This window comes from Hyla sarda, chromosome 4, assembly GCF_029499605.1.
Source record: "Hyla sarda isolate aHylSar1 chromosome 4, aHylSar1.hap1, whole genome shotgun sequence".
Taxonomy (NCBI): Eukaryota; Metazoa; Chordata; class Amphibia; order Anura; family Hylidae; genus Hyla; species Hyla sarda.
Genome location: NC_079192.1, coordinates 106,396,155 through 106,419,436, shown reverse-complemented (window position 1 = coordinate 106,419,436; position 23,282 = coordinate 106,396,155). Strand labels below are relative to the sequence as shown.

Here is a 23,282-nt window from a genome sequence, read left to right as displayed (position 1 = left end):
CTGAAAAATCATCGTCTGTCAGCTGAACATCTCTATTATAATAAAGGATGTGCGGCTCTGAGTAACTATGCGACGTTCAAGACTTGTCATGGACTTCACAAGCCGGTGATAATCTACAAGATTGGTGCTCGTGTACAGTTGTGTCTGATAAGGCCCTTACTAATAATATGTGTCTTAAATATAAAACAAATGTCAATTAATATTTGTCTAATAACATTCCTAAAGTTAAAGGGGTACTACCGTGCTGACAACTTATCCCCTATCTAAAGGATATGGGATAAGTTGCCTGATCGCGCGGGGTCCCGCTGCTGGGGACCCCCGTGATCTGGCACACAGCACCCCGCTCTCATCAGGCCCCAGAGTGAACATTGCTCCGGGTCTGATGACTGCCAATCACGGGATCGGAGTATCGTGATGTCACGGCTCCACCCCATGTGATGTCACGCTCCGCCCCCTCGATGTAAGTCTATGGCAGGGGGCGAGACAGCTGTCTCGCCCCTGCCATAGACTTGCATTGAGGAGGCGGAGTGAGATGTCACAGGGGGGCGGAGCTGTGATGTCACGATCACCGGCCCCGTCATCAGACCCGGAGTGGATGTTCGCTCCGGGGCCTGATGAGAGTGGGGTGCTGCGTGCGAGATCGCGGAGGTCCCCAGCGGCTGGACCCTGAGCTATCAGGCAACTTATCCCCTATCCTTTAGATAGGGGATAAGTTGTCAGCACGGTAGTACCCTTTTAATAAAACAGCTTTTTCCTAACCCTAAAATACTCATCTTATCATTAGTCACCACTTTTGTGTTACACTTTTAAAAACCACAAAAGTTACATTTGCAGGCTTTTGAATCAGAAAGTTCTCTTGATCAAGCGGGTTCACAAATGAATGACATAGAATAGAGGAAAACATTTAAAATATATTCTACTATGCTATCTCACATGGAATGATTCGGCACAACATAGGTTAAGCAATAAATATGAGGTTTGTGATATGGATGGCAATAGAGGTGATGAGGTCTAGAGTCAATCTGCTGTGAGTTGTGAAGTAATGTAATGAGTCACGAATCCAGGTGTTAGTCATAGCCCTTGTATTAATGACAGGTGTGTTCTTATCAGTTAAAACTCAAAGATTTCCCTCTGCCTGTCATATTTAGAATGATCCTTCAGTATTAAAGGGGTTTTGCCATAAGGATAAATAGGTCTAAACTGAGGCTTTATGTGAAATTAAACATAATTGCAAATATGAAAGGCCGCCCTACCAATATAGGCTGAATGCTCTCTTTTTTTTTTTTTTTTCATGTTGCGATGGGATATATCCTGTAGGCAGATTCCTGTTATGGTCACACATGTTTAGTTGTTCAGTTGACTTGTGACTATACAGCCAAATAGACTGCAGCATATACAGCTGCTACATTTGCCTGCTACATTAGAACCTTCTAAAAGTACATCATTCACTGCAAGTATGAGGGAGTCTGGCTAAATATTTACTGGCCAGGATGAGGTAAATATACATTATGCACAGCTATGGCTGTCTATAGGACAGTCTGTAACACTAAATCCTGTTGGCACGAGGGGAAGATATTATTTCCTGTAATAACACTGTACCCAGTGTAAGAGAAGATATAACTTTACCATTATGAATGTTTTATTCTCTTGATAGATGCCTCACACTATGGAGCACAAGAATGAACCTGAACTTATGACTGCTGGGAAATGGAGTTCAGAGAAAGTCATGTGACAATCAGAAGCTCCACCCACCACACAGATTTTTATATGAAAAGAGGAAATAAGGTCATGTATGTGTTATTTTTCAGAGCTTGAAATTTATTTTCATTCAACCTAACAAAATATTAAGTTTGCTGTGAAAAGTGAATCATGGTAATACCCATTTAAGACTTTTTCATCTGTAATATGGAGCCCTACCCTGGTCCAGAGAAATGCTTACCTATAAGTGTATTCAGATTCTTTCTTTATCGTATGTCTGTGTAGACTCATCATGAATTGCTGTTTTTTGCTTTGTCTCTCCCCAATATTGATTCTTGTGGGGTACTTTGTAAACTGTATCATATACATAATATGCTGTTGTGTGTCAAGTATGTTTAATGTGTTTGTTAGTAAGATATGGGTACAGGTTTTCTATTTTTTTTTCTAGTTCTAGTATCGGATGATATTGACAGAGCATTAGCAAGAAAATTCATGAAGCTTTGAGGCTATTTAAAGAAGAGGAAAGGTAAATCTGCAGTAGCCGTATATGACCACTAGGTGCAGCCTATTGTTTTCTGCCCCCTGTTTGGTTCCAATGGGACAATGTGTCTCTGTGAGCATACATCAAGCTGGCATAGGTAGTTTTATGTAATGCAAAAGTATACGTTTTATTTATTTATTTTTTGTATATTGCTTATTTATTGATTGGAAAGAATAATATAATACAGGGTTGGTAAGAAAAAGCGACAATAAAAATCAAATGAACCATAGGTGGTGGTGGGGGAAGGGGGACGGAGTCAAGGCATTTTATCTTCTTTTTGCAATCCAAGACACTTTTCTTTAGAATTCTTGTGGTTCTTTGGTTCTATTCATTTATAACCAGTCGATAGTATCCTTGTTGTAAAAATATATTACTTAATGATAGCAGATGTCCTTTTCTCTCTTCACTGGCCAAATCCAAATGTGTTGCATCATGCATCATTATAGTGTAAGACCCAGGTATTACTAAAGAGATAAAACATTTAAAACGAATGAAAACACAAATTCAGTGTTTATGCAACCACAATATTCTAAAGTGGTGTGCACTTCATTACCTGCATGTCCTAGTAAAGACTAGTGACTAGTGTCAACGCTTGGACAGTTTCATGCAAACTAATCTGATTGGCATATGACCCATCAGCATGAAAGTAACCAAAGTTCATTGGGTCAAGTCTGACCTGACACTAAGTGACATGAACAATCAGGATTACCACACGTGGTAAAACTCGAAATGGAAAAAATGTCAATGATATTTATGATTGTATAAAAATATAACAGCATATGGCAAACAAAAGCTCAGTTCTGAACATCATTTATATTACGACAAAGTGTTGTACGAAATTAAACCTAATCGATGCTATGGAATACAATGCAATGTTTGCTATTCCCTAAATGTGTTATCTCTTGTGTGTAACAACTTTGTGTTATCCGATAGAGATCTTTAAATAACCTTTTCCCTGGTAGCTATCCAAATAGCATCTGAAATTAAATTCTTTTTTTTAATTAGGATTATAAATTGGTCCTAAATTATCCCTGAAATCAGACCAGTGTTGATTACTATGAGCGTCCTGCTGTGACAGCACAAGAAGATGTTATTTTTATTCCCTTTCAACGAGATCTTAATCTTTCTCTGCATGTAAACAAATTGTCACAGTAACCTTGCTCTTTAATCTCTCTGGTGAGGACCTTTATAACATAGGGAGATAACAGATCTGGCTGAGATTTCATCAGCTTTAAGGTTTTACAGACTGGCACACTCCCCTACTCTGTAAAGGTTGAAAGAAAGAAAGTGCACATTAGACAGGGACAAATCACTTAAATGTTTTACTGTGGGGAGCCTATAAAGCAATTTTTACTTTACTCGGATTGTTTGAAGTACAAAAGGGTTAGATTGAAATACTTAGCCTGTTTACATTGCCCTGTTTTTACAGCCCCATTACATGTTCTGTACTTTCATTTGCAACTGACCAATGTTAGGAGATGTTCCAGAAACTGTTCTTCTGGCAGTTCATCCAGGGCTCGCTATAAACATCCATTTTCATGGTGCTTATTTTTTGGAACGGTGTATGTTTTTTTTTTTTTGTGCAAATGGTCAAGATATTTTTAGAGACAAGGACAGATTAAATATTTAGACTTTTGGTTCAGAGCCAAATTTTAGGCGTTTACTTGATAAAATTGAAAAAAAATATCATCCTAGAAATATCTCTAAACCCTGACATACATGCGGCTCAATCTACATACAGACAAGCTGATGGATTGATGGACCAGCTGAACATCCATGTGTAGAGGACATTCCAACTTTCCTCTGACAAGTGATATTGAGTTAGATAAGGCACTGCCAGATGAATATAAAAGCAGCTTGACCTCCTCTTCCTTTTGAAAAAACATACAAAGCCTAATACACTTGTTGAGAAGGAGGAGATCAAAATTAAAAAATAAATAAATAAAACAGCTAAATGGGCATGCAAAATGTATGACCAGACTAAATTTATGTTTCTAAAGAGAAGAAAATAGATAAAACAATATTATTAACTTGAGATTTGAACACTAGTGGGAATGAAATACTTTGTCTGCTAATATTCTAGTATTCCAGTATAAAGTTTACGCTGTCATCAGGCCCCGGAGCAAACATCTGCTCCGGGTCTGATGACGGGCCGGTGATCATGACGTCACAGCTCCGCTCCCATGTGACGTCACGCTCTGCCCCCTCAATGCAACTCTATGGCAGGGGCGAGACAGCTGTGACTTAAATTGAGGGGGCGGGGCGTGATGTCACATGGGGGCAGAGCCGTGACATCACGATACTCTGGCCCCGTGATCGGCAGTCATCAGACCCGGAGCGATGTTCGCTCCGGGGCCTGATGAGAGCATGGTGCTGCGTGCGAGATCCCGGGGGTCCCCAGTGGCGGGACCCCACGTGATCAGGCAACTTATCCCCTATCTTTTAGATAGGGGATAAGTTGTCAGCGCGATAGTACCCCTTTAAAGACAGAGGTAAAATGGCCATGGGACAACCTTCACCTTTTAGTTTTAAGCTATTTTTTCAATTACAGTAGTTATTGTTATAAAGTTACCACAGAAAAGTTTTTGCTTGATATCCCATATTGTATTTATTAAATATGATACTCAATATTTATGTGGTTATAGTTTTAAAGACAATACTTGTTTTTGTTACAGATTAGTTTAAAATAAGACAACACTTCTAAGGTAAGTGTCTTATGGTTAGTAATCCTAACCACTAAGTTAATTCCTTCCTTAAATAATGTTATTTAAGGAAGGAATGAATAGGCAATTACAATAGGCTTTAAAGAGGAACTTAACCTTCCTAATTTAGTAAATATTTGCCAAGGCTTATCTCTAAAGAAATACCTTTAGGTCCTGCAAAGTGCAGCCATCAACACTATCTACAAAGCAGATTTCATAGCTTTGTGGTCTGAAGGTATTAACGCTTTTATGAAATCACCTAAACTTATTGTATGCATTTTTTAAGTAATGCTGATGACTGTAACGGAGGAGGATTTGTCTCCTCTAACCTGCGTGGCTGATGACTTGGACCGTATCGAGAAGTGGAGTCTAAGGTGCCGCTGGTCTTCACCAGAGCCCGCCGCAAAGCAGGATGGGCTTGCTGTGGCAGGCGACACCCAGATCACTACCCCGACACAGCTCGACCATACAGGTAGCTGGGCAAGGCGAGGTACCAAAGGATAAAGCAGTAGCATAGTCAAACGTAGCAGAAGGTCAAGGCAGGCGACAAAGGTGAGGAGTCTAATAACGTAGCGGAAGGTCTGGAAACACGGGTAAGGCTAACAGGCTATAAGGGTTGCTTAATCTCAGGCTAGGGGAACTGAAGATCTGGCAGGGAAGTGTGGGAGGTACAGGGACTTATGATTTGGTGTCAGATGCAAACGCTAATTATGAGCGCACTGGTCTTTTAAATTTCAGATCTCCTGCACGCGCTCGCGCCCTGGAAGATGGGTACGCACGCAGGAGCCGAGACACAGAGGCAGCGGAGCAAGGTGAGTGACGGGCTGGGGTTTGAAAGCGGGCACGTCCAGCGATGCTAATCCCAGCCCCGCCGGCAGATTGGGACACCGGGACACTGCGCTCAGGACCGGAGCTTGTGGCTGGAGCGCAGAGCGTAACAGTACTCCCCCCCCCTTTGGTCTCCCCCTCCTTCTGCGGTTCAGGAATTTCCAGAGAAGGTCCTGGTCCAGAATGTTGTCCTGCGGCTCCCAAGACCTATCCTCCAGACCGAATCCTTCCAAATTTACAAGAGAAAAGCGCTTTCCTCTGAAAATTTGGAGTGCAAGATCTCCTTAACAACAAAAACATCTGAGGTGCCAGAGATAGGAGAAGGTGAGATGTCCTTTTGAGAAAAATGGTTGTAGATGACTGGTTTCAAGAGGGAAACATGGAAGGAATTCAGGATCCCAAGGGAGGAGGGCAGATGGAGGGATTAAGTCTCTTCTTGACTTTATAGGGACCCAAATAGTGAGGACCTAGTTTATAACTGGGAAAATTCAGGAGAAAATTGAGGAGGAGGACGTCTTTTCTTGTCCGCTTGGAATTTCATGCGAGAAGTAGCAAGTAGAAGAGAGCGACGTGTCTTCTGCCAGATGGAACAAAATGTAAGCACTTGTTCATCCACAGCAGGAACTCCAGAGGAAGAAGATAAGGAGTGAGGAGGATGAGGGTGAAGTCCATAGGCCACATAGAAGGATGAAGTACCAGTGGAATCAGAATCTTTATGATTGTAGGAAAACTCTGCCCAGGGAAGCAGATCAACCCAGTCATCTTGACGCGCCGAAATGAAATGGCGTAGATAGTCTACCAAGATCTGATACACCCTTTCAACCTGTCCATTAGATTGAGGGTGGTAAGCCGAGGAAAAATCCAGCTTAACTTGAAGGTGTGAGCAGAGGGCCCGCCAGAACTTAGAAACGAATTGGAAACCCCGGTCAGATACTATATGGGAAGGAAGTCCGTGTAAGCAAAAGATATGCTGAAGAAAAAGCTTAGCAAGATGTGGTGCAGAAGGAAGGCCTGGTAATGATATAAAATGAGCCATTTTAGAACATCGATCTACTACCACCCAGATGACTGTATTGCCACGGAAGATGGAAGGTCGGTAATGAAGTCCATGGAAATGTTGGTCCAGGGAAGCTCTGGAACCGGCAAGGGCTGAAGAAGTCCCAATGGTTTGGAACGAGGGGACTTGTCCCGAGCACAGACTGAGCAGGACCAGACAAAATCAACGACATCCCGTTATAAGGTAGGCCACCAGTATTGTCTGGAGATGAGCTGTAGGGATTTACAAATACCAGGATGGCCAGCCAGAAGAGAAGAATATCCCCATTTCAGGACTCGGAGCTTCATATGGGGAGATACGTAAGTCTTTTCGGGAGGCAGATGCTGAAGACTTGCAGGTGCTGCAGAGATGAGACGTTCAGGAGAAATAACATGCTGCGGAGGAGATTCATGGTCATGCACATCAGAAGACTTGGAAAGGGCGTCTGCTCGTAAATTATTTTCTGCAGGACGGAAGTGGATGTAGAAGTCGAATCTGGAGAAAAATGAAGACCTCCGGGAGTGCCGAGGAAGATAGAGCAAGTTTTTGTGGTCTGAATAAATAGTGACCGGATGTACAGAGCCTTCCAAGAGGTGACACCATTCTTCTAACGCCAACTTAATGGCCAAGAGCTCGCAATCTCCGATGTTACAGTTTTTTTCCGCAGGGGAGAAGGTTTTGAAGAAAAGTCCGCTGGTTATAGTTTTTCCCTTAGTAGACTTTTGTGTGAACACTACACCTGCTCCAACTGAAGAAGCAACCACTTCCAAGATAAATGGTTTGTTAGGATCGGGTCTAGATAGAAAAGGAGCAGATGCGAAGGCGGACTTTAACTGTTTGAGCGCTTCTTCAGTCTCCGGAGTCCAGATTTTTGGATTAGCAGTCTTCTTGGTGAGTGCAACGATGGGAGCTACCAGAGTGGAGCAGTGAAGAATGAATTGCCGATAGTAATTGGCAAAGCCGAGGAAGTGCAAAATCACTTTCAGACCAGTAGGTTGTGGCCAGTCCTGAACTGCGGATAACTTGTTGGGATCCATTTGAAGACATTGACTGGTAACAATATAGCCCAGAAAAGGAAGGAAGGTCTTTTCAAAAGTACATTTCTCCAGGTTAGCGTAGAGATGATTTTCATGGAGACGCTGGAACACTTGGCGGAGGTGAAAGCGATGAGACTGGACACTGGGCGAGTAAATGAGTATGTCATCCAAATAAACAATGACACAGGAGTACAGGAGGTCACGGAAAATATCATTGACGAAGTTCTGGAAGACTGCTGGAGCATTACAGAGTCCAAATGGCATTACTAGATATTCGAAATGTCCGTCACACGTATTAAACGCAGTCTTCAATTCGTCCGCTTCACGTATACGAATCAGATTATAGGCCCCATGAAGGTCAAATTTTGAGAAAATCTTGGCACCTAGCAGACGATCAAATAACTTTGAGATAAAAGGAAATGGGTAGCAGTTCTTTACTGTAATTTTATTCAAACCTCTTTAGTCAATGCATGGTCGCAATGACCCATCTTTTTTTTCCACGAAGAAGAAGTCGGCTCCGGAAGGGGAAGAGGACTTCCTGATAAATCCCTTCTGAAGGTTCTCTTTGATGTATTTAGACATGGCCAGAGTTTCAGGAACAGGCCAAGGGTAGATTCTGCCCCTGGGAGGTGTGGTGCCGGGTAGCAATCCAATTGGACAATCGTAGGGACGATGTGATGGTAACACTTCGGCTTGCTTTTCACTGAAGACATCCGCATAGTCCTGAAGAAAGGAAGGCAAACCAGGACGAGATGATGGTTCCAATTTCGAGACACGTATGTGGATGCAGTGGTTGTTGCAATGCGGACCCCAGCAAAGAACTTCTCCAGTTTTCCAATCTAGCTGCGGAGCATGGAGTTGCAACCACGGTATGCCAAGCAAGAGAGGAGAAGTACAATGTGGGACAACATAAAAGGACATGTTCTTCCTATGTGAGACTTCAACCTGCATAGACAATGGTTCTGTGCGATATAGCACAGTACAGTACAGTCTTTCACCATTCACTGTAGAGATGTACAGAGGCTTTAAAGGGGTACTCCGGTGATTAGACATCTTATACCCTATCCAAAGGATAGGAGATAAGATGCCTGATCGAGGGAGTCCCGCCGCTGGGGACCCCCGTGATCTCGCACGCGGCACCCCGTTTGTAATCAATCCCCGGAGCGTGTTTGCTCCGGGACTGATTACCGGTGACTACAGGGCGGGCGGCGTGTGACGTCACGCCCCCGTGTGATGTCACGCACCGCCCCTCAATGCAAGCCTACGGGGGGGCGTGATAGCTGTCACTCCCCCTCTCGTGGCATTGAGGGGCGGAGCGTGACATCACACGGGGCGGGGGCGTGACGTCACACGCCGCTCACCCTGTAGTCGCCGGTAATCAGTCCCGGATCTCCGGGGACTGATTACAAACGGGGTGCCGCGTGCAAGATCACGGGGGTCCCCAGCGGCGGGACTCCCTCGATTAGTCATCTTATTCAATATCCTTTGGATAGGGGATAAGATGTCTAAGCACCGGAGTACCCCTTTAACATGCGGGACACCGGCAGACGATGCCTATGTACTAGAAAGCAGAGTCCAAAAAGACAAGAACAGTGATGATCTCTTTGGAGGGTAGGAAAAGCTGGACCGTCATATTTAAGCGTGGAGAGGTGATATTCACACCTAGAGAAGCCTCTCCAACAAACCCTATGTGCGAGCGTTTCCCTGTGACTGAGGATGCAGAGGACAATCTTTTAGGAAGTGATCCGCACTGGTGCAGTATAGGCAAAGATTCTCAGTTCGTTGGCGAGTTCTTTCCTGTTAGGTCAGGCGAGACCGATCCACCTGCATAGCCTTCACTGCGGGAGGCAATGTAGAAGGTTGCGGTGGCTGCTTGAAGCCAGGTGCCAGATGAGGAAAGCACAGAGGTCGTGCAGATTCCTTTTCTAGGCGTAGTTCCTCACGCCGCTCTCAGAAACGGATATCAGTCCGGGATGCCAACTATATAAACTCATTCAGATTAGATGGCAATTCCCGGGCAGCGAGGACATCCTTGATTTGACTTGATAACCTTCTCTTGAAGGTGGCGCAAAGAGCTTCATCATTCCATGCTAACTCCGATGCCAGGGTACAAAACCGAATGGCATGCTCGCCCACAGAGGAGTTGCCCTGAGTAAGGCTCAGCAATGCCATCTCAGCGGAGGAAGCTCAAGCAGGTTCTTCAAAGACACCCCGAAATTTGGGGAGAAATGCCTGGAGATTGGTTGTGAGGGCATCACTGTGATCCCAATGCGGAGTTGCCCAGGCCAAAGCCCTTCCAGTTAAAAGACTGAGGATGAAGGCCACCTTTGCTTGTTCCGTAGTGAACTGATCCGCCATGAGTTCAATGTGCATGAAACCACGACAGGACTTGGGATGTGCACGAGACCACGACAGGATTTGGGATCCCCCTCATATTTCCGGGAAGAGACAGACCGCGTCTTGATTAGGAGACGACTGCAGGAGCGGGAGGAGGTTGTGGTTGTGGTGGTGGTTGTTGCTTTGCAGTTAGCAACTGCTGCATCATGGCGGATAACTGGCTCAACTGCTGTGCCTGCTGGGCCAAATGCTTTGACTGGAGCACCATGATGGAAGCGAGATCCGGACTCAGGAAGAGGAACCCCAGGAACCCCATTGCTGTAACGGAGCTGGATGTGGATCCTCTAACCTGTGTGGCTGATGACTCGGACCGTATCAGGGAGTGGAATCTAAGGTGCCGCTGGTCTTCACCAGAGCCCGCCGCAAGGCAGGATGGGCTTGCTGCAGCAGGCGGCACACAGGTCACTACCCCCCGACATGGCTCAACCACACAGGTAGCTAGGCAAGGCGAGGTAACAAAGGATAAGGCAGTAGTGTAGTCAAACGTAGCAGAAGGTCAAGGCAGGCGGCAAAGGTGAGGAGTCTATTAACGTAGCAGAAGGTCTGAAAACAAGCGTAAGGCTAACAGGCTATAAGGGTTGCTTAATCTGAGGCTAGGGGCACTGAAGATCCAGCAGGGAAGTGTGGGAGGTGCAGGCACTTATAATGTGGTGTCAGGTACAAACACTAATTATGGGCGCACTGGCCCTTTAAATTTCAGAGCTCCAGCACCTGCGTGCCCTAGGAGATGGGGACGCGCATGCTGGAGCTGAGACACAGAGGCAACGGAGCGAGGTGAGTGGCAGGCTGGGATTCGCATGTGGGCGCGTCCCGCGATGTGAATCCCAGCCCCGCTGGCAGATGGGGACACCGGACAGTCTGGAGCTTACAGCGGGAGCGCAGAGCGTAACAATGACAGCAATTTTTTGGTCACACCCGGTGAACATGAACTTATGGTGGAGTGTCCATTTTTATTTCAAGAGAAGGGAAAATCCACTAATGTCTGATCTCTCATTCACCTAACATGGGAGAGTCAGGAGGTCTCCATGCTGAACAGCCCATCCAGCCCAAATTGGGTGTTATCCAGGGGTTGGAAATAAAATCTTAAAAACTCTTGCGGACCTTACAAGTGAACACAACGCAAAGCAACAGGTTCACAAACTGTGCCCATGAATATGATGCTCGGGTATCAAAGGGTTAAGAGTTCTCTTGAGGAGAACACCATACTGGTGTGTGGAGATTCATAGGCCATAAGCACACCACTGGGAATACTGGGAAGAAATGAGATGCAAAGTAGCTTAATCACACCCCCTTTTCAGGTATTTTTTCCTAAATGTCTGTGTTTCACTCAAGTTTTAGAAAGTTTTAAAAACGTATTGGGAATTTATGCCAAGCCAGAAATCTCTCTAGAAGGAGAGAGTATCCATTTGCATACAGCTGTTTTGAGGTTATTTCACCGCATCAATACAGAACCAAGTGTGTTGGCTTAGTTGGTGGGAGTCCAGTCAACGTGGTACTGCCACACATTATACATTAGAATGTAATACTTCCACACACTGTGACCTCTAAAAACAAGAGTCACAGACTGTGACCTCTGAATATAGTAGTGCCCCACATTGTGTCCTTGAATATAATACTGTCAAACACCTTACTCTCTAAATATAATATTGCCACACACACAGTGCCCCCTGAATATAATTCTACCACATACTATACCTCTAGATATAATTGTGCCACACATTGTGTTTCCTGTAAATATATTACTGCCTCTGAATATAACCCTTCCACGCTCTGTGCACTTTGAATATAATATTAATACACACTGCACCCCATGAAAACACCAACATTGTGCCCCTTAATTGATTATAGTATACACAATACCCCCTAAAATGTATTATAATATTTACCATACTTCAGTTTTAAAGGGTTTAGTATACATACTTGATCCCCTTTAAGAATTTTTTTTTTTTTTTTTTTTTTTCATAAAAGTGCAATATCACGACTTTCCATTAAATCAGGTGTCTCAAACTCGTGGCCCTCCAGATGTTGCAAAACTCCCAGAATTCCCAACAGCCATTAGCTGCAGCAAAGGATTAGCTGTTCCTTTCTGTCTAAGTGCTCTCTGATGACACCTGTATTGGGAACTGTCCAGAGTAGGAGCAAATCCCCATAGCAAACCTCTGCAGTTTCCAAGACAAGCAGAGATGTCAGCAGAGAGCACTTTTGCCAGACAGAAAAGAACAACTCAACTTAAGCAGCTGATAATTATTGGAAGGATTAAGATTTTTTAATAGAAGTAATTTACAAATCTAAAATACAGTTTATTAATAAGCGCTAAATGGTACTTATAATAATTAATTAAATACGTGTGTAGAATGGTATAGAAAAATGCATACCTATATAGAGATGTGATAGATAGCTATGCTGACATTGTTCGTAATAAATAAAGGGATATCTGATATAAAATAAATGCAAGATAAATTTAAAAACAATGTTATTATAATTGATACTTGAGACCGATTTAAATGTGTATATATTAGCCAACCTATGAATTATACATGTATAATTGCATGTATGTTGGTTGTTGTTTATGGATTAATGGCAATGATGTGCTGCGGTATATATAGGTATAGCACTAACTGTTAGGAAAAAACAACATCTGTTAGTACATGCCGGTAATGATGGAATCAGTAATGTTCGCTTTATCCAGTTTGTTATACTTGCTTTTTCGGTGCGGTTTTTCATGCGGTGCAGGTATTCCGATTGTTAATTAAGAAGAGAATCGTGAGGGTAAAACGGGAGAACGCCCTGGCCGGTGGCATCTCGGCCGTACCTCGCTCACTTCGCGATCAGTCCGGTGATGTTGGACGGTCAGTGGTGACGTCACTACTGGTGCCTTGGAGGTCCACAATGCTATCCTACGCATTTCGGAAACTTGGATACGGTTTCCTTCGAAGGAAACCGTATCTTATCCTATGCGTAGGATAGCATTATGGACCTTCAAGGCACCAGTAGTGACTTCACCACTGATCGTCCAACATCACCGAATTGACCGCTAAATGAATGAGGTACGGTCGAGACGCCACCGGCCGGGGTGTTCTCCCGTTTTACCCTCACGATTATGGACACAGGCATCTCTTCTTAATCAACAATCGGAATACCTGCACCGCATGAAAAACTGCAACGAAACCGCAAGTATAACAAACTGGATAAAGTGAACATTACTGATTCCATCATTACCGGATGTACTAACAGATGTTGTTTTTTCCTATCAGTTAGTAGTATACCTATTGTTACATATTAGTCATTAATTTACAAATCTGTTTAACTTTCTGGAACCAGTTGATATAAAAAATATGTTTTTTCCTGGAATACCCCTTTAAATGATGATGATTTTTTTTTTTTTAACAATTCTCATTCTCCTCTGTGAAACTTTAGACTTTCATGTTTACCCAGTTTTTTTTTTAACTAGATAACATTTGTTTCCATTTTGTATTATCACATTTCATTTGAGTGAATCTTAGGGCTCCAGCACTTTGAAGAGCCTTTTATGAATATAGTTTATATGCCAATTTTAAGTGGCCTACATATTGCCCCTCATGGTATTGCCCCTTAAAAGGAATCTGTCAGCTTTAGATCATGCTCAGGGCACAAGTGTCAAGGAGGTTGTGCTTAACTGAAACATGCATGCCTCCTCCCTTCCCCAACCCTCCTTGCTTTGATTGATTAATGTACAGGGCTCCTCTATCAGCACTGAGCATGTGCAGAGAGGGGTGAAGCATGAAGGAGGTGTGCATCCTGCAGCTCAGCACAGCTTCCTTGAAACTTTTTTCACTGAGCATGATCTTAAGCTGACAGATTCCCTTAAAAACAATACTTCTAGAGTAGAATACCTCCATGCATATAAAGTCAGATGAAGTCATAAAGAATCTGATAAAAAATAACACTGTATGAAATTGGAGGCATAAGGAGGTATAGTGGCAGGTTATACACTTGCACGGGTGCTGTATTGCGACTTCATAAAACTCAAAGGTGCTGCACCTGAGCCCTTACTTGCAAAGAAGAAAAATACAGCAACAGAAATGCACTGTACTTACAATGTTTTTTTTTTTTTTTTTTGCCTTGTGAAATTCCCATCTAGTCTGTCCAAGTTAATTTATAACCAAGCAAACCTGAAACTAAACATTTTAGTTTGACATTTTATGAAAGAAACTTTGATTACACCATGCGAGATCCCAGCCTAGACCTCTGAAAGATGTAAACAGAGCAGCAAATGACCTTATTTATATAATAATAGTGAGGAAAGCTGATCATCGCATGATAAATTGTCCCTACCAAATACTACAGCGTTTGTCTTTTTATTATTTATTGTTCTTGAAATTTAGACCGAAGTAAAAGGATTTTATAGGTGTATTTTTACAAGCCAGCATAAGGCATGTAAAAGCCAAATACACGGCCCGGCGATGGAATGTGTGGAAAAATTGGTATAATGACAGCAGAGGGACACTTGTACATTGTAAATCAATAGCGGTCTTTCAGCACCTCTGAGTCCATAGCTTAAAAACAACAGACAATCTGCTAAAATGCATGCAAGCAAGTATCTGCCTGCACAATGGGGCATCCATCACTGCTGCCTCAGTGCTCAGCTTAAAATCTGATACATCAAGAGTTTCAGTGAAAAATCTAAACAATAACACTAAGAGTGCATTAAAGTAGTTAAACTACTAGTGGGAACAGTATATCCACAGCCAAGCCCTACTACTATCAATGCAAATGACATTTTACACACACAATGTATGTTACTGCTAGGATCCTATGACAAATGCTTGATGTATGGATCTGGCACTGGCCCAGTTCACATAATGATTAGGAATGTGTTCCATTATTGTTATTTTTTTTTTCAGACGATATCTAAGTATTTTCCTGCCGAAGGTTTAGGCTTTGTTCCCATGTTAATATTTAATGATAAGTGTCTGTCCCACCAAAAGCAGAACAGCAGCTGTCTGATCAGTGCTGTCAACACGAGAGGTGTCCCAAAGTAAGAACACTTGCTTCACTTCAGAATTTATGGGGTGGAGTGCATTATTTAGATTGTATGTTTATTTAGACAGCATTCTCAGACCTAAATAAAGTTTTAACTAATGTGTTCAGATGCTGCTGACTCTGATGGACAGATACTACTGTATAGAAGGAACAATTCAACAGGATGTCTAAAATAAGTTTACATTTGGTGTGAAAATGAGGATTTTAGGGTCAAAAGGGTTAGCACAACAGAAAATAAAACCTGACCTACAATGTGGTCTTATAAGGAAAATAAGTTTTATTTGTAAATATAACTTTAATCTAGGTATGATACTACAAGAGGAAAATGCTAATCTGTATTATAGAAGCCTTTAAGTTGACTGTCTTCTCTTTATATTAAGACGTCAACTACATGAGATTTCTGCTTCTCTACATACAGATCTTAGGTTTCTGGAGAATGTGTATCTGTGAGAACTATTTTTTTGGGAAGATATCGTCCAAACAGATCTTTTTTCCCTTTGCATTACATTTTTCTTAAATGGAATCTGTCAGGTGTGTTTGCCAAGATCTGAAGACACCATTAGATAGCTGTTATAAGGGCTAACTATACATTTCCTGTAGCCAAACTTCTCAGTCAAGTGTCAAGGAGGTAATGCCAAGCTGCTCAAGTGCCATGATATTGCATTTCTTGCTTGCTTGCCCTCACCTCCCAGCCCCTCGTTGATTGACATAAAGAGTCCTGTTCATCACACAAAAAGGTGTTTGGGAGGTGAGACCAAGCAAGAAGATGTGCCAGGCATTGGCACTTGAGCAGCTTGGTACAGCCTCCTTGACACTTGGCTGACAAATAAATTCCCCGCTTCTACCTAACCGATGTTTGAGAGCTGTAGAGGCATACGTGGTAAGATTAGATTAGCATTATTCAAATGTGGCATGTTTTATATTTATGGGAACAGTGGAATGCAATGTTTCTATATGGGATTTTTTATTGAAATTTTATTCATATGTCCACCTCTAAGGTTACCTTATTAAAATGCATTGTGATATCACTGCTGTTTTCCTGTATAAAACATGTGATGTCACAACAGCTTACCTGACATCACAGCATTTCACCTCACTAAAACACTTTTTGATACTAGAGTAGATGAACTGATTACAGATAGTTAAGATGGTACGCTAGTGATAAACAATGGGGATATCACATCATGCTACCGGTATGGAATTGTGATGTCACAACATGACACTTACCTGACACTTATTTCTAATGTCACCTTACCTGATAGAAAGATGTTTGATGTCACAGCTGGCTACCACGAGTATGAAGCTATAGCACTTCATGAATTCAAATATGTTTGGCATATCTGCCTAGACTTGGCCTTCTTCAGAATTTGTTGTCCAAATAGCGACAGAGCGCAGGGCAAGACATTGGTTAAATTGCACTCTTATAATTTTCCAGATTTCTGTTTACGGAAGGCCAAGTATAAGCAGAAATATTAAAAATATAGATGTAGGGGGAGATTTATCAAAACCTGTGTAGAGTAAGAGTGGTACAGTTTCCCATAGCAACTAATCAGATCACTACTTTCGTTTTTAAAAAGACCTTTGAAAAATGAAAGCAGCCATCTGATAGGTTGCTATGGGCAACTGCACCACTCTTACTCTACACGTTATGAAAAATCTTCCCCATAGTCTGGAATTCTTGAGTAAACAAACAAATTCATATTTCCAAAAACTCTGTGTCGATGTTCTGTTGCTTCCTACTTAAGGATTGCTGATCCTACTTCTGGTACCAAGAGTCCATATACAGTGTGCCCAGGGACTATATTACAGCTACCTACATTTCAGCAACCATCTAATTCATGGTCCTTCAAAAAATACCTCAGCTCTGTAACAATCCACCGGTAAATGTGAAACCTAGATTCTAATAGTAGTGGGCCCTCTGTCTGCAGGGCCTCTGTGCAGCTTGCACAGTCTTTCCTTGGTCAAAAGCATTTTCTCACAAAAATCAGTGCATGCAAAGTAAGATTAACGGGAATGTATTGCCTAGATTATTTTTCTACCGATTAGCCAAATACTGAAATATGTTCTTTTTTTTCGAATCCGTTTTTTTCTAATCTGTCATCTTTTTATTTAATAACTTGCACTTTATTATGAGGGCAGCCATCTTGCATGAGCTGTTTTTAACAGCAATTAGAAATATGCTTTACAGCAATCCCATGGACATAGACAATAGAGAGGAGCTGTCCTACTGTAAAGGTTACCAAAGGTCATTCCACAGATAGGGGGAAACTGATCTGTAAGCATAATCTATTAGACTAGATGGACCGAATCACTGTTATCTGCTGACACCTTCTATGTTTTCCATGGTATACATACCCTTTAATCCTGCAAAAACATTACATTATCCCTCATGTACATTTCCTGTTTATATGTGTGGCTAATTTAAGAATAAAGAGGGAGATTTATCAAAACCTGTACTGAGGAAAAGTTTGCCAGTTACCCAGAGCAACCAATCAGATCGCTTCTTTCATTTTTCACAGGCCCTTTTCAAAATGAAAGATGGAATCTGATTAGTTGCTATGGGCAACTGGTTAACTTTTTTTTTTTTACACAGGCTTTAATAAATCTCCCCCAATGTGTATTTTAGCATCAACTAAAAAGTTTTGTCCATCTACATGTTTTCCAACCGTCCCTTTTATATCTTCAAAATACTGTAGAATGACCCTCGGAAATCATGTTAGTTATCTGTAACCCTGTAATGACTGCTAAATGAGTAACTCTACCACCATTAGGGATGTTTACCAGGCCGGACTGGCCATCGGACACACCTGTGGGCCACGCTGCCCAGTGGGCCGGCCCTTCCCCCCTATAAGGCCGCTGCAGTTGATGTGTCACTGACACATTACCTATAGGGAGGCAGCAGCGCTTGCTTGAATCTGACAGAGCGACGAGCCATTGGCTCCTCGCTCTGTCAATCACTCTTGCGGCTGCCTGCCTGGTGGCTGTTCTGTATACAGGGGAAGATGCTGCATACAGGGGGATGACTATTTACAAATGGGAGCTACTTACCACTTACAGGGGGCTACTTTATATTGGGGTACTGCTACTATATACAGGGGGGTCTAGTATACTGTATACAAGGGGAGGGGGGCTACTTTCTACCTATGGGGGCTACTTTACACCAGGGGACTGCTACTATATACAAGGGGGGGTTGGTGTATAAAGAGGGGTCTACTTACTGCCTACAGGGGGCACTGCTACTATTATATACAGGAGGGCTCCGTATACAGGGGACAGTTACTATATACAGGGTGGGGGCTATGTAATACCTACAAGGGGGGCTACTGTATACAGGGGGGCTACTTACTACCTACAGGGGGCACTGCTACTATATACAGGGGGGCTACTTACTATCTAGGAGGGGGCTACTAATACTACTTACAATCGTGGGGGGATAGGGGTGTGGTGGGTGGTCAGATCTGCTAATTACTACCTACAAGGGGAGCTGCTGCATACAGGGGAATGCTATTTACAGGGGGGGGGGGCGCTCCTTGCCACCTACTAGGGGGGCTACTATATAAAAGGGGTTTCTTGCAGGGAGCACTGCTACTATATACAGGGGGGGCTTGTAATACTACCTACAGGTGGGGGGCTGCTAATACTAACTGCAAAAGGGGCTGCTTAGACTACCTACAGGGGTAGGGGGCATCTAATAATATGTAGAAGGACCTGTCTACCTGCTAAATTGGCCTAACTACCTAATGTGGGGGACCTACCCACTCTTTCCCAACCAACTTATCTACTCACCCTATGGTCTGGGACAGCAAGGGGGTTATTATTACTATTTGGAAGATAGATGTTGGAAAAGTGCGGAGCCTAAAATGTTTGTCTTATAGATTATGTGGAGACGAGTTGTGGCTGGAAGAATTGTAATGACGGTTTAAATCAGATGGAGAAGAAAAAGAAAAGAGTATGGCTGTGATCTGAAGATGTCATCAGATGTAATTGTAAGTGATCACTTTTATGACCTGCAGAGCCTGTGAACAACTGATATCTACCACTATATTGTCTCAGGTCTCAGTATAGAGGATTTGGTCAGTAACAGTATGATGGTAATATGTATGATCACCATGCATATTACCATCATAATATGACTGACCAAACCCTGTCTACTGAGACCATTAATACCAGTATACAATGAGGAATATTATCTGCGTACTATGGGTGATAATGTTATGCCTTATATACTGGTATAATTTGTTTACCTTACGTTTTTTTAAAGGTACATGGCTTTATCATGAGAAAGTGTTTTACCTACTGTATGTTAAGGTGTGTTTATATATATATATATATATATATATATATATATATATATATATATGCATATACATATATAGATATATATATATATATATATATATATATATATATATACATATATATATATATATATATATATATATATATATATATACTGTATTTCATGCAGCACTACTTAATCTAGATCCATCTTTCTCTATGTACAGAAGGTGCAGCTTTCCAACGTTTTAAATCTCCATTAGAATAATTTTCAACCTAAAAAATGATTGTATATACAGTGATCCCTCAACTTACAATAGCCTCAACATACACTGGTTTCAACATACAATGGTCTATTCTGGTCTTTTCTCGACCATTGTAACTTGAAACCAGACTCAACAAACAATGCTACAGACAGTCCAGATCTGCGAAACATGTCAATGGCTGGAAGAACCGACCAATCAGAATGGGCATTTTACTGGTACAACCCCTGTATTACTGAAGTGTATGCACTAACTGGCTGTCTGGTAGCGTCACCTACAGTACCTGGACATACTACATGTTCTGTACTACTCATTACCTGTGCCAGGGTTAGCTGCTCCTTTGGACACCAGATGAGGATGGCTCCATGTTACTTTTTTAGGACATTGTGTGTACTGTACAGGACCCTGAAGAAGCTCCTGTCCTCTACATAGACAGTGATTTACAGCTCCCAGCAGATCTATCTTACTATTATAGGACTTGCTTTATCTGTATTAGTTATCTACTTATTTTTCTTTAATCCTTACTCCTCCCCATTTTGGATGACATTTTGGGGCTTCAGAACCAATTTCCAGGTTTCCAAAGAGTTATGGTCTCAACATACAATGGTTTCAACATACAATGGTCGTCCTTAAACTGATTAATATGGTAACCTGACGGAACACTGTATATAAGTGTAGAAGAAGACAGCCCAGGACCAGATCGCTGAACATCAGGGGTCTCAAACTCCCGGCCCACACCACGTATGTGAAAGCTTGTGGCCCGCACCAGGTATGTGTAATTTGTATTGCCTGACGCCCGGGACATGAAGTTCTGGGCGCCGGGCAGGTAACTTCTTCAGGCATTTAGCCCTGCTTCGGGCAAGCAGCGCTAAATGCCAGTGTAGTGAAGAAAACTGTATCTTGAAGGGTTCTACACAGTTTTCTTTACTACACCGGCCCGAGTCTGAAGAGGTATGTCGCGCATGTGACGTCCCTCCGCAGACCTGCACAGGAGGACGTCAGTGACGTCACTCGTCAGGCCGCCGCCCAGAGGAAAAGTGCAGCGCAGGACAGGTAAGTGTTGCGCCAAGCGCTCCGGGTCCCTGCTCCTCCCCGGAGCCCTTGCGGCGTTCTTCAGCGTGCAGTGCCCCGATCAGACCCGCTGACCGCGAGCACTGCTCTGTTATCACCGAGGGGGATGCGATCCGCGTAGCGGGACGCGCCAGCGGGTCGCATCCCAATCTTCTCACCTGCCCCGTCCTCCTGCTGTCCTGTCCCGGCGCACGCGGCCCCGCTCTCTAGGGCGCACACGCGCATGCCGGCTCTCTGAAATTTAAAGGGCTAGTGAACCATTAATTGGTGCTTGGCCCAATCAGTACCAATCACTTCCCACATTATAAAAACCCACTTCCCCTTCCTGTCCTTGCCGGATCTTGTTGCCCTAGTGCCCTGAGAAAGTGTTCTGTGTTTTCCCAAGCCTGTGTATCCAGACCCTTGCTGTTGCCCCTGACTACGAACCTTTGCCGCCTGCCTTGACCTCTTGCTACGTCCGACCTTGCCTTCACCTTGTCCTTGTGTACTACGCCTATCTCAGCTGTTAGTGAGGTCGAGTCGCTATCGGGGGATACGACCTGGGAGTTACCGCCGCAGCAAGTCCATCCCTCTTTGCGGCGGGCTCTGGTGAAAACCAGTAACTTCTTAGAACCGGTCCCCTGGTACGGCCCACGCTATCGCCTCACTAACACAGAGGATCCACTACCTGCTTCCAGTCCGGTTCCTGACAGTAGATCCGGCCATGGATCCCGCTGAGGTACCACTGCCAAGCCTCGCTGATCTCACCACCGTGATTGCCCAGCAGTCCCAGCAGATCGCCCAACAAGGACAGCAACTGTCACAGTTGACTGTTATGTTCCAGCAGCTTCTACCTCCACAGCAGCAACCATCTCCTCCGCCAGCTCCAGCATCTCCTTCACAGCGAGCTGCCTCCTCCACGTCCAGAGTCCACCTGTCTCTACCTGACAAGTTGGATGGGGATTCTATGCTCTGCCGTGGGTTCCTGACCTGCACCTGGAGATCATGTCGGACCACTTTCCCACGGAACAGTATAAGGTGGCATTCGTGGTCAGTCTGCTATCTGGAAAGGCCTTGTCCTGGGCCACACCGCTTTGGGACCGCAACGATCCTGCAACTGCTACCATCCAGTCCTTCTTCACCAAACTACACAGTGTCTTTGAGGAACCTGCCCGTGCCTCTTCCGCTGAAACAGCCCTGCTAAACCTCGTCCAAGGAGACTCTACAGTGGGCGAATATGCCGTACAGTTCCGTACACTGGCCTCTGAGTTGCCCTGGAATAATGAGGCTCTCTGCGCGACCTTCAAGAAAGGTTTATCCAGCCACATCATGGATTGTCTGGCCGTACGAGAGATACCTTCCTCCCTGTCTGATCTCATTCATTTGCGCTACATTGAAAGATGCCAGGAGCTTCGCCAGGAAAAAGATCTTGTTCGCACCAGGCATAATCCGCGCCTGGCTCCTCTCTTTCAGCATCCATTGCAACCTGTTACTGTGCCTTCCGCCGAGGAGGCCATGCAAGTGGACCGGTCTCGCCTGACCCAACAAGAGAGGACTCGCCGTAGGAACAAGAACTTGTGTTTATACTGTGCGAGCTCTGAGCATTTCTTAAAGGACTGTCCTCTTCGTCCTCCGTGTCAGGGAAACGCATGCCCCTAGTGAACGTGGGAGAGGCGTTACTAGGTGTGAATTCTTCCTCTTCACGTCTTACCATTCCAGTACGGATTTCCTTGCCCACTAAGTCTTCCTTCTCTGCCGAGGCCCTTCTGGACTCTGGTTCAGCAGGAAATTTCATCGAAGCCTCACTCATCAACAGGTACAATATTCCTGTTACCCGTCTCGTCAAACCTCTCTTTATAGCCTTGGTGAATGGAGAGAGACTGGTCTGCACCGTGCGTTATAGCACTGAACCCCTGCTCATGAACATTGGAGTTCACCATCGTGAAAATATCGAATTTTTTCGTATTGCCCAATTGTACTTCAGAAATTCTTCTTGGCTTGCCCTGGCTCCAGCGTCATGCACCTATCCTCGACTGGGCCACTGGGGACGTTAAGAGTTGGGGACCTTCCTGCCACAAGCGATGTCTTAAGACGGTTCCTGTCAATCAAGTCTCCATCGCTCCTCCATTGCCTGGTCTTCCAAAGGCCTATCAGGACTATTCAGACATTTTTTGTAAAAAGCAAGCAGAGGTCTTACCACCACATAGACCCTTTGACTGTCCTATCGACTTGCTCCCTGGTACCACTCCGCCCCGTGGAAGGATTTACCCACTCTCTGCTCCAGAAACACAAGCCATGTCTGAATACATTCAGGAAAACCTAAAAAGAGGCTTTATAAGAAAATCTTCCTCTCCAGCCGGGGCTGGATACTTCTTTGTTTCCAAAAAAGACGGATCTCTACGCCTTTGTATAGACTACCGCGGTCCTAAT

At 43.7% G+C, this 23,282-nt stretch overlaps 1 long non-coding RNA gene across 1 annotated transcript in view; it reads left to right on the top strand.

The window, feature by feature from the left end:
* The window catches only part of LOC130366879 (uncharacterized), a 103,175-nt gene that overhangs the window by 26,827 nt on the left and 53,066 nt on the right, over nucleotides 1–23,282 (top strand). Inside the window, exons 2-3 of the long non-coding RNA XR_008891973.1 lie at nucleotides 1,655–1,790; nucleotides 2,147–2,224. This is a non-coding gene — a long non-coding RNA (uncharacterized LOC130366879). The remainder of the gene's footprint in view (nucleotides 1–1,654; nucleotides 1,791–2,146; nucleotides 2,225–23,282) is intronic.